The sequence below is a fragment of the Sapajus apella genome, unplaced genomic scaffold (assembly GCF_009761245.1).
Source record: "Sapajus apella isolate SASKATOON/1434 unplaced genomic scaffold, GSC_monkey_1.0 scaffold46, whole genome shotgun sequence".
In the NCBI taxonomy this organism is placed as follows: Eukaryota; Metazoa; Chordata; class Mammalia; order Primates; family Cebidae; genus Sapajus; species Sapajus apella.
In genome coordinates, this window is record NW_022436986.1 from 1236851 (window position 1) to 1251298 (window position 14448).

At 39.5% G+C, this 14448-nt stretch overlaps 2 pseudogenes across 1 annotated transcript; both read left to right on the forward strand.

Moving 5' to 3' along the window:
• The first annotated feature begins 1570 nt into the window (after nt 1–1570).
• LOC116524598 lies at nt 1571–2917 on the forward strand (annotated as a pseudogene).
• A 309-nt stretch (nt 2918–3226) lies between these two features.
• LOC116524671 lies at nt 3227–4212 on the forward strand (annotated as a pseudogene). The gene has a single exon (XR_004257436.1). The product of XR_004257436.1 is annotated as a histone-lysine N-methyltransferase SUV39H2 pseudogene (transcript).
• The last annotated feature ends 10236 nt before the right edge of the window (nt 4213–14448 follow it).

The window sequence follows — 14448 nt, forward strand, 5'->3', positions numbered from 1 at the left end:
TGATTTCTACAAGTTCCTTATATATTCTCTATAGTATTTCTTTGCCTGTCCTATATGTGGCAAACATTTTATGTCAGTTGCCTTTTTTATTTGTGTACAATACCTTTTGTTATATAGAAGTTTAATTATTTGGGGTAGCAAATTTCTTTTTCATTTTTGTCTCTTGCATTATATCCCCAAAGTTTTAAATACATTCTCCTTACTGTATTTTCTTCTAATGATTTAAAAGTTTTACTTTTCAATTTCAATTTTATTTCATCTAGAATTTACTTATTGAGTGAGTGAGGTAGGGTAAGTAAGCTTATTTACTTGCCACAATAAAATTTATTATAAAGGTCATTCTTTTCTCATTGATTTAAAAAATGCCACCTTTATCTTATACAAATTTCTCACAAATGTATTAGTCTCTTTCTGACCCAGTGTTATGTTCTAAAGAAATGTTATTGTCTCTTGCTGTCCCCATGTCACACTGTTTTAATTACTCTAGCTTTATAGTGATTTATATCTTTATGTTGATATCTGCTAGGCCAAATCCTGTCTTACCAGCCTTTTACAATCATTTCTTGGCTATTCTCGCATATTTTCTTTTCCAGATAAATTTTGCAATCAGCTTGCCACATTTCATAAAAATTCTCCTAGGATTTTGCTTTTAATGTATTTGCTAATTTTGGACAGAATTGACATCGCTACAAAATCAAGTTTTCTTATCCAAGAACATTGTTTTTTGTCTCTCCATCAATCCAGGTCTTTTACTTTGTCCTGACCATATGCCTCCTCTCCCTTTAATATGTTAATAAAATGATTTATATTAATGTATTTGTTTTTCCTGATGTTGAATTATCTTTGTATTTCTGGGATAAACCCTTCTTTCTTTTGTTTTATTCTTGTCATGGCTACTCAATTGATTTCAGATGAGCTGATGTGCTTCAGCTCCTGGGCTCCCTCTGGTGGCCATTAGGCCCTTCTCTGTGACCTTTGGGGATGGGGTTTGGAACAGTTGTGTAATCTTGGACTCCAGGGCTCAGGCCCAGGCAGTTCCCTATGACAGCAAGATCATAGATCTAAGAATCTGGTAGGCATAAAATCTGTGTACCCGAGTCATATGACCATCTGTATTGCCTCCTTGGGTTCTGTTAGCATCTCTTTGCTAGGAGACCCTGAGGAAAGAGACCATATCTGTGTTAAAAGAATCTACTCTCTCAGAATCCGAAAGTCCATTCACTGATCTGTCCCTTTCTCTAAGCTGTATCATTATCTTTATTTCATTTTCGATGAGGGAAAACTCTCAAATACAGTTTCACTTTTATGAATCTGGATGGCTTTTTTTTATATCAGTAAACTTATAAATCAGAAACTTATGTCCCAAATTTGGTCTAGAAAGTAAGATCTTGTGTCTCTGGTATTTTGATAGAGATTGCATTTAATTTCTAGGTCACTTTGGTAGTATGGTCATTTTCACAATATTAATTCTTTCCATCCATGAACATGAGGTGTTTTCTATTTTTTGTGTGCGCTCTTCAGTTTCTTTCATCAATGTTTAATAGTTTTCCTTGCCGATATCTTTTATCTTTTTAGCTAAATTTATTCCTAGGTATTTTAGAAAATAAATTCTTAACTACTGAAAAGCAAGAGAAAGTGCTACCAGCCAACAAGAAATGTTCAGGAATTCCTGGAAAATGGTAAGCAGATGAGATTGAATTGTTGGAACAAACCACAGCCAAACAAAGGAAGGGACTACTGCAATAAGAGGAGTGGTTCTGGAGGCATTCTCAGTTCAGAGGCAACAGTTACAAGGAAAAGAAGGAAGGACCTGAGGCAACCATCATGCTGACTGATTAGGGACCCTAATTTGCTGTGGGCAGGCTGAGGCAGTGAGCATCAGAGATATTCGCCCTTAAGCGGAGTCAGTCATTGCCAATGCTTGAACTTGAAACTCAGAGAAATATCTGAAGGAATGAGGAGCACAGACAATATCCTCCCATTATAATTTCTGGAGACAGTAAATGGAAACCACATCCACAGACAGGCCAGTATGGAATCTTAACTAAAAAGAAAAGCCTGCCAATAAGGATAAGCACATGCTGTGTTTGAATGAAAGCTCCGCAAGATGGCGGCGGCCAGGGCCGAGGCTCGAAGAGCTTGGTGAGTGCTTTGCCTAGTTTCACTTGTTACTGTTCAGGAATTATGTAGAAAAGAAAAGCTCACGTGTAAAGTGATTGGAATCACCAAAGGGAATCTAAACAATTATGAGGTGGAATACTTGTGTGACTACAAGGTAGTAAAGGCTATGGAATATTATCTTGTAAAATGGAAAGGATGGCCAGATTCTACAAATGCTTGGGAACCTTTGGAAAATCTGAAGTGCCCGTTACTGCTTCAGTAATTCTCTAATGACAAGCATAATTATTTATATCAGGTGAAGAAAGGCAAAGCAATAACTCCAAAAGATAATAACAAAACTTTGAAAGCTGCCATTGCAGTGTAGTGAAGAAGGCTAAACAAAGGATAGCTCTGCAGAAGTGGCAAGATGAACTCAACAGAAGGAAGAATCAGAAAGAAACGATATTTGTTGAAAATACTGTTGATTTAGAGGGCCCACCTTCAGACTTTTACTACCTTAATAAATACAAACCAGCTCCTGGAATCAGCTTAGTCAATGAAGCTACCTTTGGTTGTTCATGCAGATTGCTTCTTTGAAAAATGTTGTCCTGCTGAAGCTGGAGTTCTTTTGGCTTACAATAAAAACCAACAAATTAAAAGCCCACCTGGTAATCCCATCTATGAATGCAACTCAAGGTGTCAGTGAGGACCTGATTGTCCCAGTAGGATTGTACAAAAAGGCACATGGTATTCGCTTTGCATCTTTCGAACTAGCAATGGTCGTGGCTGGGATATAAAGACCCTTGTGAAGATTAAAAGAATGAGTTTTGGCCGGGCACGGTGGCTCACGCCTATAATCCCAGCACTTTGGGAGGCTGAGGCAGGTGGATCACGAGGTCAAGAGATCGAGACCATTCTGGTCAACATGGTGAAACCCCATCTCTACTAAAAACACAAAAATTAGCTGGGCATGGTGGCGCACGCCCGTAGTCCCAGCTACTCAGGAGGCTGAGGCAGGAGAATTGCCTGAACCCAGGAGGCAGAGGTTGCTGTGAGCCGAGATCGCGCCATTGCACTCCAGCCTGGGTAACAAGAGTGAAACTCAGTCTCAAGAAATGAAAAAAAAAAAAAAGAATGAGTTTTGTCCTGCAATACGTTGGAGAGGTACTCACAAGTAAAGAAGCTGAAAAATGGGGACAGTTATATGACAACAAGGGAATCACATATCCCTTTGATCTGGACTATCAATGTGATGAATTCACAGTGGATGTGGCTCGATATGGCAATCTATCTCATTTTGTGAGTCACAGCTGTGACCGAATCTTCAGGTGTTCAATGTTTACACTAATAACCTCAATCCTTGTCTTCCCTGAATAGCGCTGTTTTCCATGAGAACCATAAATGCTGGAGAAGAGCTGACCTTTGATTATCAAAATGAAAGGTTTTAGAGTTACATCTGCAGATTCTATTGACCACAACCCAGCCAAAAAGAGGGTCAGAACGGTATGTAAATGTGGAGCTGTGACTTGCAGAAATTACCTCAACTGAGTTTTCAGGAAATAGAGCTGATGATACTTACAATTTTTTTGCTAATGTTAACATTAAAAAAAATACATATTTGGGACTCTTATTATCAAGATTGTACCTATGTTAATTTACAATTCATGTTTCAAGACATTTGCCAAAGCTATTACTGATGCCTCTGAAGAGAGGGTCACTGGGTCTCATGGTCTGATTTGAAATCTACATATTTAGTGCCTAGAGACCAAACTAATGGAAGGCAAACTATTCTCAGCTCAGTATATGTGTACCTAAGTCTATGTGAACAGAGAAATGCCTCCCAAAGTGTTTGAAAGTGTTAAGCTGATAATCTAATTAACAATTACTGAGAGATCAACATTCAACTTGTCATACACCTCAAATTCAGAGAAGTAGAGTTAATTTGGGCAAATCTACCAGTTCTGTTTTTGCTACTATATTGTCATTCCTGTTTAATACTCACTGTACTTAAATTTGAGACAAACAGGTGATACTGAATTTTATACTCTATTTTCTACTTTTTCATTAAAACATTGGCATCTTAATGATAGAAATTTAATATGTAAAATTAAATGTAAACATTTCAGCTTCATTTCATATTTTGAAGCAATTTAGACTGTTGTGATGAGTGTATGTCTGAACCTCTAATTCTTAAAAGACTTCTTAATCTTCTAGATGAAAAATCTCCAAAGAGTTCTCTCTAGAAGTCCAGAATGGCTGCTATTCTGCTTCTTTGAAAGGACAGGATAGTGGGACCGGGACGTTTTATTTTGAGTACCAAGCAAGGGAAATGGAGTACTTTAAAGACGGCTCTTAGTAACAGGAATTAGGAAATCTGTGTCGAGTACCTCTGGTCTAAACAGTAAAACAAGCTGCCTAGAGAGCAGGTGTAGCTAATGATACTGTAATGTATGTTAACATTACATCCTCTCAATTTCAGGCAGGTGTAACAGTTCCTTTCCACCAGATTTAAGTATTTTTATATTTCCTGCTGGCTCTTTTAAAAAAGTAATCCATATTTTTGAACTAATACTTGTTTTATACATGAATTTTTTTTAGATGTGATAAAGCTAAATTTGGCCAAAATGTGTGCCTGAATTATGAGACCTTTTTATTAGTTGACCTATGAAGACTAAAACAGAATATATTAGCTTTCAAGGGGGTAGGAGGGTTCCAGCATAGCATCGAATCTTAATCAGGAAAAATTATACTTTCATATATGACTCTCAGATTTCTAATTGTGCTATCAAAAATGAAGATAAATGCAACAAATAAACCTAGCTTTTACTATTCCTAAGTTTTACCTAAGCTCATTGCTCTAGGCTTTGATTACCTAAAATAAGCTTGGGTAAAATTGAACCGACTTCAAGAATGCAGCACTTCTTAATCTTTAGCTCTTTCTTCGGAGAAGCTAGACTTTATTCATTATATTGCTATCACAACTTTACTCTTTCATAATATAAGGATAAATTGTTTACATGTTTGGAGCCTCAGAGTTTGTTAACCAAAATTGCAGAATGGGGGTGCTGGGTGTGGTGGCTTATGCCTATGATCCTAGCACTTTGGGAGGCTGAGGCAGGCGGATCACCTGAGGTCAGGAGTTCCAGATTAGCCTGGCCAACATGGTGAAACCCTGTTTCTACTGAAAATACAAAAATTAGCTGGGGTTGTGGCCACACACTTGTAGTCCCAGCTATTCAGAAGGCTGAGGCAGGAGAATCGCCTGAGCCCCAGAGGTGAAGGTTGCAGTGAGCCAAGATCGCGCCACTGCACTCCAGCTTGGGCTACAGATCGAGTGAGACTCTCTCAAACAATCAACAAAAACAACAAAAAGATTTATGCTTATGTTTTATTCCCAGAATTTTATAGTTTTAGCTATTACATTTAGATCTTTGATCTATTTTTGTATTTGGTGTGTGGTAAGTGTCCAATTTTATCCTTTGCATTTGGATATCCAATAGTTCAAGCACCATTTGTTGAAAACACTATTCTTTTTCATTAAATGTTCTTAGTATCTGCTTCTAATTTTTTGAAGAGTTTGTGAAAAATTCATATTAATTCTTTAAATGTTTGGTAAAATTCACCAGTGAAGCTATCTAGACCTGTGCTTTTCTTTGTAGGGTAGTTTTAAAAATTACTAATCTAGTCTCTTTATTGGTCTATTCGAATTTTTTATTTATTCTTGAGTCAGTTTTGGTAATTTCTGCCTTCCTAGAAAGTTGTTGATTTCATCTGAGTTATCTAATTTTTTTGGCACACAATCGTTATAGTGTTTTTTATAATTCTTTTTATATCTGTAAGATTGCTAGTAATGTCTCTCATTTCTGGTTCTAGTAATTTGAGTCTTTTGTCTTTTCTTTCTTGGTTAATCTAGCTAAAGATTTGAAATTTAGTTAATTTTTAAAAATATCCAACTTGGCTAAGCATGGTGGCCTCACACCTATAATCCCAGCACTTTGGGAGGCCGAGGTCGGTGGATCAACTGAGGTCAGGAGTTCAAGACCAGCCTAAAAAAATACAAAAATTAGCTGGGCATGGTGCTGTGGGCTATAGTCCCAGCCACTCAGGAGGTTGAGGTGAGAGGATCAGTTGAGCCTGGGAGGTGGAGGTTGCAGTAAACCGAGATTGTGCCATTGCATTCCAGCCTGGGAGCCTGGGTGAGAGAGTAAGACCCTGCCTTTACACACACACACACACAAAGTCCAACTTGTGGTTTTGTTGATTTTCTCTATTGTTTTTCTATTCTCTATTTCATTAATTTCTACTCAGTGTTTACTATTTCCTTTCTCCTCTTGCTATATCTTTTCATTTGTTCTAAAATTTCTGATATATCTGTAGTGAAATCTTTTAAAAAAAATTTTGTGTTTTTACTATTTGTTTCTTTTCTTTTTTTGTCTCATCTCTTCTCCTTTCTTTTCCTTCTTTTCTTTTCTTTCTTTTCTTTTCTTCCTTTTGAGACAGGGTCTTGCTCTCTCACCCAGGCTGTAGTGTAGGGGCATCATGATCATAGTTCACTGCAACCTCAAACTCTTGAGTTCAAATGATCTTCCTGCCCCAGCCTCCCTAGTAGCTGAGACAGCAGACAGGTGGCACCATGCCCGGCTAATTAAAAAAGTTTTTTAAACATTTTTTTGTGAAGATGGGGTGTCACTATGTTGCCCAGGCTGGTCTTGAACTCCTAGGCTCAAGTGATTCTCCCACCTCTACCTCCTAAGATGCTGGTATAATTGGTGTAAGCCACTGTGCCTGGTTTCTTTTTGTTTCTTAGTAAATCTTTCCCGAACTTTCTTAATTCTATTAGTTTTTTCAAAGAATCAAATTTTGGTTTTGTTAACTGCTCTTATTTTAATTGTTTCCTTTCTTTCATTTTCCTGTATTTATTCTGTTGGTCTTTTTTCAATTTTTAAACTCATTAGATCCCAGACTCTCCTTTTTCCCAACATAATTGCTCATTTCATTTTATTTTATAAGCTTTGATGTACAGTATTTTGTTTTTGTCAGGTTCCAAGTAATTTCTAATTTCCATTTAAAAAATTATTTCAGAAGTATATTTCTTAATTTCTTAACAAATGATATATTTGTGTAAATGTTTAAATTTTTATAATTGATTTTAGCTGGATTTCTAATGTAATTTCCTTGTGGTCAGAGAATGTGGTTTGTATGATACCAATCCTTAAAAAGTTTTTTCTTTTTGTTATTAGTTACAGCAGCAATAGGAAAAAAAATTATTCTTGCTTTATGACTTGCTCTCTGGTCATTTTTTAAATAAATATATTCTGTGTGCTTGAGAATATAATGAGTCTTGTTTGTTGAGGGAAACGTTCCTGTATATGCTCATTCTATCAAATTTTATAATTAATTTGCTTAAATCTAAATTTCTACTAACATTTTGGCTCTGAATTACTTAAAGATATGTGCTAACATCTTTTTATTCATTGTGAATTTGTCAAATTCTCCTGATAGTTTATAAGTGTTTGTTTTATATATTTTAGACTATGTTTTAAGTGCACATGAGGCTAGAATTGGTATATCTTTCTGATGAAAATTATCTTTTATAATTACATACAGACTCTCTTTATCTCATTAGGCCTTAAAATTTACTTTGTTTATAATTAATATAATTATACCAGTTTTCTTTTCATTAGTATTTGCCTTATATTTCTTTTTTTTTTCTTTTTCTTTCTTTCTTTTCTTTTTTTTCTTTTTGAGACAGGGTCTTGCTCTGTTGCCCACGCTGGAGTACAGTGGCATGAAGATGGCTCACTGCAGCCTTGACCTCCTGGGTTCAAACAACTTTTTCACCTCAGCCTCCTGAGTAGCTGGCACCATAGGCCTATGCCATTATGCCTGGTTAATTAAAAAAATTTTTTTTGTAGAGACAGGGTCTTGGCATGTTGCCCAGGCTGGTCTCAAACTCCTGGCCTCAGGTGATCTTCCTGTCTCAGATTCCCAAAGTGCTAGGATTACAAGCATGAGCCACTGCACCCAGACTGCATTATATATCTTTTGTATCCTTTTGCTTTCCACTCTTCTGTAACTAGTCTTGTGTTTTAGACTTTTTTATTACATGGCACATAGGCTTAAAAAAAATTTTTTTTGGCAAGGTACAGTGGCTCATGCCTGTAATCTCAGCATGTTGGGAGGTCAAGGCAGGCAGATCACTTGAGCCCAGGGGTTTGAGACCAGACTGGACAACATTGTGAAACCCTATCTACTCTCTCTCTCTCTTTCTCTCTCTCTCGCTCTCTCTCTCTGTCTCTCACTTAGCCAGGCATGGTGGCACACATCTGTAGTCCCAGCTATTTGGGTGACTTGAGGTGGGAGGATTGCTTGAGCCTGGGAGGTCGAGGCTGCAGTGAGCCATGATTGTGCCCCTGCACTTAGCCTGGGTGGCACAAGAAGACCCTGTCTCAAGAAAAAAAAATTTTATAATGGGTATATATAGAGAGAAATGAGGCCCAAGGAGGGTCACGTCAAGGTTCTAGAGACCAGGAGATTCATGACATCAGCTACTGAGACAGTGTCAACCTCAAAACATCCCACCCCACCTCTCCCTGGCTCTAATCCCTCTCCCTTCTGTGGGGACCTTATTCTGTGAGCCCTGACCCTGTCCTCTGGTGACTCTACTGAGAATATAAAGGTCAATCTTCTTGCACCTTTAAAGTAAAAATCTTTGGAACAATTCTCTCCTCCAGCTGCTGCCTCATCTCTCTCTTCCTCTGCACTGGCAAGTTTCTCAAAAAGTTACTCCTGCCTGTTTTACCACACAGTTGCCCAATCCAGATACATAGGAATTATGCTTGGCTCCTGCTGCCCCTCAACTTTCCTCATCAAATGACTCAGAAAGTCTTTTAAATTCCATCTCAAAAATAGATATGGATTTTAAATGTTCCACCTGCTGCTCTCTCTGCCACTGCTATGACGTGGGTACCCATCATCTCTTGCCTGGACCTCTGTACCTTCTCCTGGGATTGGATTTCCGATCCTTTCACAAGCTGACAGTGATCCTCTTCTCCTCTCTGAGTCCTCACACCCTTACCTGTTCCTCCACCAAAGCTTTCTGGGATTTGCTGAGGTTTGGGAACTCCAAGTCCTTCAACTGGAATTACACGGGACACCCACGCACACATCCAACTCCCATTGCTGCTGCTCGTGAGATTAGACCAGAGAGGTGACTCATTTTCATTGGTTACCATCCCCAGAAATGCTCTGTCACCATGGCCCTTTAGGATCTGATGCTGGGGCTGGCATGCTGAGCTCTGGGGACAGCCTCCCAGAAGGCCAATTAGTCTGGGCTAATTGAAACTTGCTACCAGCAGTCTTTATAATTAGACAGGTTTCCTGCTGGGAGTCAATCCCTTGGACTGTCCAGGTGCTTTTCCTACTCTTAAAGAGGCATGGAATTGGATTATGTGACTCAGTATCCCAAGGAGTTCCTTGTTCTTGCCTCCATAGAAATAATGATATTGCACAGTTGGGAGCAGTGGCTCACGCCTGTAATACCAGCACTTTGGGAGGCCAAGGTAGGTGGATTGCCTGAGGTCAGGAGTTTGGGACCAGACTGGCCAACGTGGTGAAACCCCGTTGCTACTAAAAAATACAAAAAAAATTAGCCAGGTGTGGTGGTGGGTGCCTGTAATCCCACCTACTCGGGAGGCTGGGGCAGGAGAATCACTTGAACCTGGGAGGTGGAGGTTGCAGTGAGCTGAGATCATGCCACTGCACACCAGCCTGGGTGACAGAGTGAGACTATGTCAAAAAAAAAAAAAAAAAAAGAAAGAAAATAAAAAGAAATAGTGATATTGCCTCAGCGTGGGATGGAGAATAAATAGACCTCAGAGTCTTCTACCAGAAGAAAGTGTTACCTTTCCTCTACTTTTGGGTTTCTCAGCAGGTGCACTACTGATGTTTTGGACAAGACAAGTGTTCCTCCTATGGGACCATCACACTCATTGCAGGATATTTGCCATGCATGGATCCTGCACACTAGATGCTTATCCAATATGCTCCCACATATTTCCAGATATTCTCTAGGGAGATAGTTATGCCCCAAGCCTCATCAAACACACCTAGTGGACATCCACAAGCAAGGAAGTCACTGAGATTACAGTGTGCTGAAATCATCTGATGATTCTTAGGCTTGCTTCGTCCACAGGATCTAGACCTTCAGCTCTCTGAGATCAGTGGCAACGTTTGATTCATCTAGGTGTGAGGTGTGCCACTGTTCAATAGAAACACAATACAAGCAAGAGAATTTAAAATTTTCTAGCAGCCACATTAGAAAAGTAAAATGAAATGGGTGAAATTAATTTCAGTAACATTTTATTTTGCTCGGTGTATAAAAAATATGACTATTTCAACCTGTAGACAAGATTTAAAAGTTGCTAATGACATATTTTACATTCTTTTGTGTACTAAGTCTTTGAAATGGAGTGTAGGTCAGGCGCGGTGGCTCACGCCTGTAATCCCAGCACTTTGGGAGGCTGAAGTAGGCGGATCACAAGGTCATGAGTTTGAGACCAGCCTGACTAACCTGGTGTAACCCTGTGTCTGCTAAAAATAAAAAATTTAGCCAGGCGTGGTGGCGCACACCTGCAATCCCAGCTACTCAGGAGGCTGAGGTAGGAGAATCACCTGAACCCGGGAGGCAGAGGTTGAAGTGAGCTGAGATCATGCCACACTCCAGCCTGGGTGACACAGTGAGACTCCATCTCAAAAAGAAAAGAAAAGAAACAGAAATCTTAACTCAGACTAGCCACATTTCAAGTGCCCAATAGCCATGTGACTAGTGGGTACCATATTGGACAGCACTAGAAAGCTCTGTTCACTTACTTTCTCGCACAACTATTGCCTACTTTTTTCTCCCAATATTTTTTGGGTGTTTTCTTCATATTTCAAACATAGAGAAAGGTTCAAACATATTTCAAACAGAAAGGTTGAAAGAATTGTACAATTGAATATATATATGTACTAGTGTTAAGCCATATACTTAACACTAGTGTCTGCAATTGTTAACTACTTGCTACATTTTTCAGATATCAATTTGTCTATCCAACCATCTATCTATGACATTTTTTGATTATTGTCTACTTTTTAGAAGTGTTTCTTTTTATGTATGTGTAGGATAGGTTGAAAACCCACTCAGGAAATTGTTATGTCTTTGGACATCGTTCTACAAAAGTCTAATCAGGAGGTTTTTTTTCAAATTTCAGGGCAAAAGAACTTGAAAGCTTCTCTCCTTTTCCTCTTTGTTATCCTCTCATGCCTGTTTCCTGATTTTTCTCTCCTGTGGATTCTCAGAGACACGAGTTCTCTTTCCCATCAGAGAGCAAACTTTCTGAATGAAGCATCATGTTCAGTCACATCTCTCAGCCTAGCACAGTATTGTGATGGATTAGAGTAGGCTTTGGGGTCAGGCAGGTCTGTGCTTGATTCTGGCTCTGTCATTTACTACTGCATGACCCAGGGTGGGGGCTTTATTTATTAGTTCATTTTTGGAGACAGAGTCTCATTGTATCTCCCAGGCTGGAGTGCAGTGGCACAATATTGGCTCAATGCAATCTCGGCTCAATGCAATCTCCACCTCCCTGGTTCAAGCAATTCTCCTGCCTCAGCCTCCCGAGTACTTGGGATCATAGGTGCTCGACACCATGCCGGGCTATTTTTTGTATTTTTAGTAGAGACAGGGTTTTACCATATTGGCCAGGCTGGTCTCGAACTCCTGACCTCAGGTGATCCACCCACCTCGGCCTCTCAAAACGCTGGGATTGCAGGTGTGAGCTACTGTGCCCAGCAAGAATGAGTGCTTTCACTCTCTGAGCCTCATATGTAATGTAAGGACAATGGGTTTGTTGTGAGATTTAAATGAGATACATTTGTAAAGTGTAATTATTCCAGCAATTATTAAAATAGTTGGGAGGAAAAGGAAAGGGGTTTATTGCTTATGAATAACTCCTTTTGTGCTTTCCTTGTGAACACATAGGTCCCAGAATTTATGCAGTGTGTTGTAGTAATTTATATTTCTATCTCCTGTCCTAGGTAAAAAGCTCTTGGAAGGCATGGACTGTCTTTTTTCTACCCAGCCTCAGTACCAGGCACAGAGTCTAGTTCAACATATGTTAGTTACATAAATGAATATAATTCTAAGTGTCACAATTATCTTTAGATAATGGTTTCAGAATATTACAAAGACTTGAAAATCCAGAGAACAATGAACCTTAGACTACACAGATTCAATCTGTCTCCAGTTCTTCCCTTGTTGTGCACTAGGGCAAACTTAGGCTCAAGAAAGTCCACTCTGTTTACTGCATATGCATGTCTCAAAGCACCTGGGCATGCTGTCCAGGGAAGGCGGGATAAAGCGTCCCCTTGGATTCATCAGCTCCCACGCATCCCCACGGACAGCGATTCTAGGACACCTCTTCCACTTGTTGGCATCTTTAAAGTGACACCAATGAATTATATGATTCTGGGGTCTAGCTGCTCTCTTCATTGGTGAATGGGGTGGACCACCTGGCTGGGATGCAGACCTGTTTTACTTGGTGGGCATGCTTTCTGAATATTTTTCTAAAGGTGCTGTAACTTTTTGCTTTGTTGCTTTCATTATTATACAAGTAAAATGTTTATTGTTGCAAGTTTCAGAAATGCACAAATGCCAACTAAAAACCAATCACCGGTAATGTTTTGGACAGGACAAGTCTTCTTCCTGTGGGACCATCACACTCATTGCAGGATATTTCCGTGCTTGGATCCTGCACACTAAATGCTTACCCAGGCATCCTGATAACACCAGGCGCCCCCATGCATTTTCAAATATTCTCTAGGAATGGATTTCTGATCCTTTCACAAGCTGACAGTGATCCTCTTCTCCTCTCTGAGTCCTCACACCTGTTCCTCCACCAAGGCTTTCTGGGATTTGCTGAGATTTGGGAACTCCAAATCTTTCAACCTGAGTTGCATGGGACACCCACACACACTCCCAACTCCCATAGCTCCAGCTCCTGAGATTAGATCAGAGAAATGACTAGTTTTCATTGGGTACCATCCGCTGGGTATCACTGCTCAGAGAGAAGCCCTATTAAGATTGTATCACATAGCTCTTCAGACTTTTGTCTGTGCATGTTTATATGTGTAACACAAACATTGCTAGCACTAACCACCCTACATATACAGATGAGGTCACATTTTCATGGATACCTAGGTTTTGTAGACCATACTCCCCATCCAAATAACATCAGTGCCTCAGTTTATTCACCTCTAGCTCTATCTTCCTGTAGTCTCTCCATTTATTTTTTAAGCTCTCCAGCAGCTGCCACACACATTTTGTACTTCGTGCCTCTCTTCTCTCTCCTTCCCATCATCTCTTGGGGCCAGAAGGAACCGGGCTTCTCCCAGGCCTGGATATCATGGCCTCCATCTACCTCAAATTTCAAACTTCAGCTACATGTGGCTGTCACATGTGGAATTGGGGAGCCTTCTACATTATGAGGGAGATCTGCATGGGCTGGGTGCTTGTTTGGTTCTTGATTCAATATGGTGAAAGGGAGAGAAAAAAGAATGTGAAAATGCTCTCAGGAAACTGGGGGCTTTGACTTGCAGGGCAAAGGCCTATTTTGAATGTCAAAGACTGTATGTATATTAAACTCCTTCCTTGCATTCTTTTTGTAGTAATTCATCTCTCTCTCCAAGCAGATGCCCTGGAACAACTACAAAGAAACTTACATATTTGGAAAAGTAACTTTAAAAAGCAAATTATCATCCTAGGCAACAGAGCAAGACCACGTCTCTACAAAGAATAAAAAAAAAAAAAAATAGCCAGACACAGTGGCACATGAGGAGTCCCAGTTACTTGGGAGGCTGAGGCGGGAGGATTGCTTGGGTTTGGGAGGTCGAGGCTGCAGTGAGCTGTGATCGTGCCACTGCACTCTAGCCTGGTGACAGAGCAAGATCCTGTCTCAAAAAAAAGTATATTAATACTTTTCAAAAATATTATCTCTATTGCATATAATAATTCACCTCACAGATGCTTCTGGCAGGTTGTTTGCAAGTCTCACAGGATCATTATCCACTGACGTATAGCCTGGGCTGTAACCTGGGCTCCTCCCTTTCAGACACATGGTGTGGCGCGTTGGTTATTCAGGTCTTCTTTCACAGCTCTCGGTGAAGAGTTGCTTTTTCTTTTGTTCATGTGGGTCTTCCACATCTCTTGTTAAGTTTATTCTTAGAAGTTTTATAGAAGTTTTATATTTTTTGTTTTAAATTTCAAAAATGCCTTCTTTCTGTTTTAGCTATTAATTACTGTTATGTAGG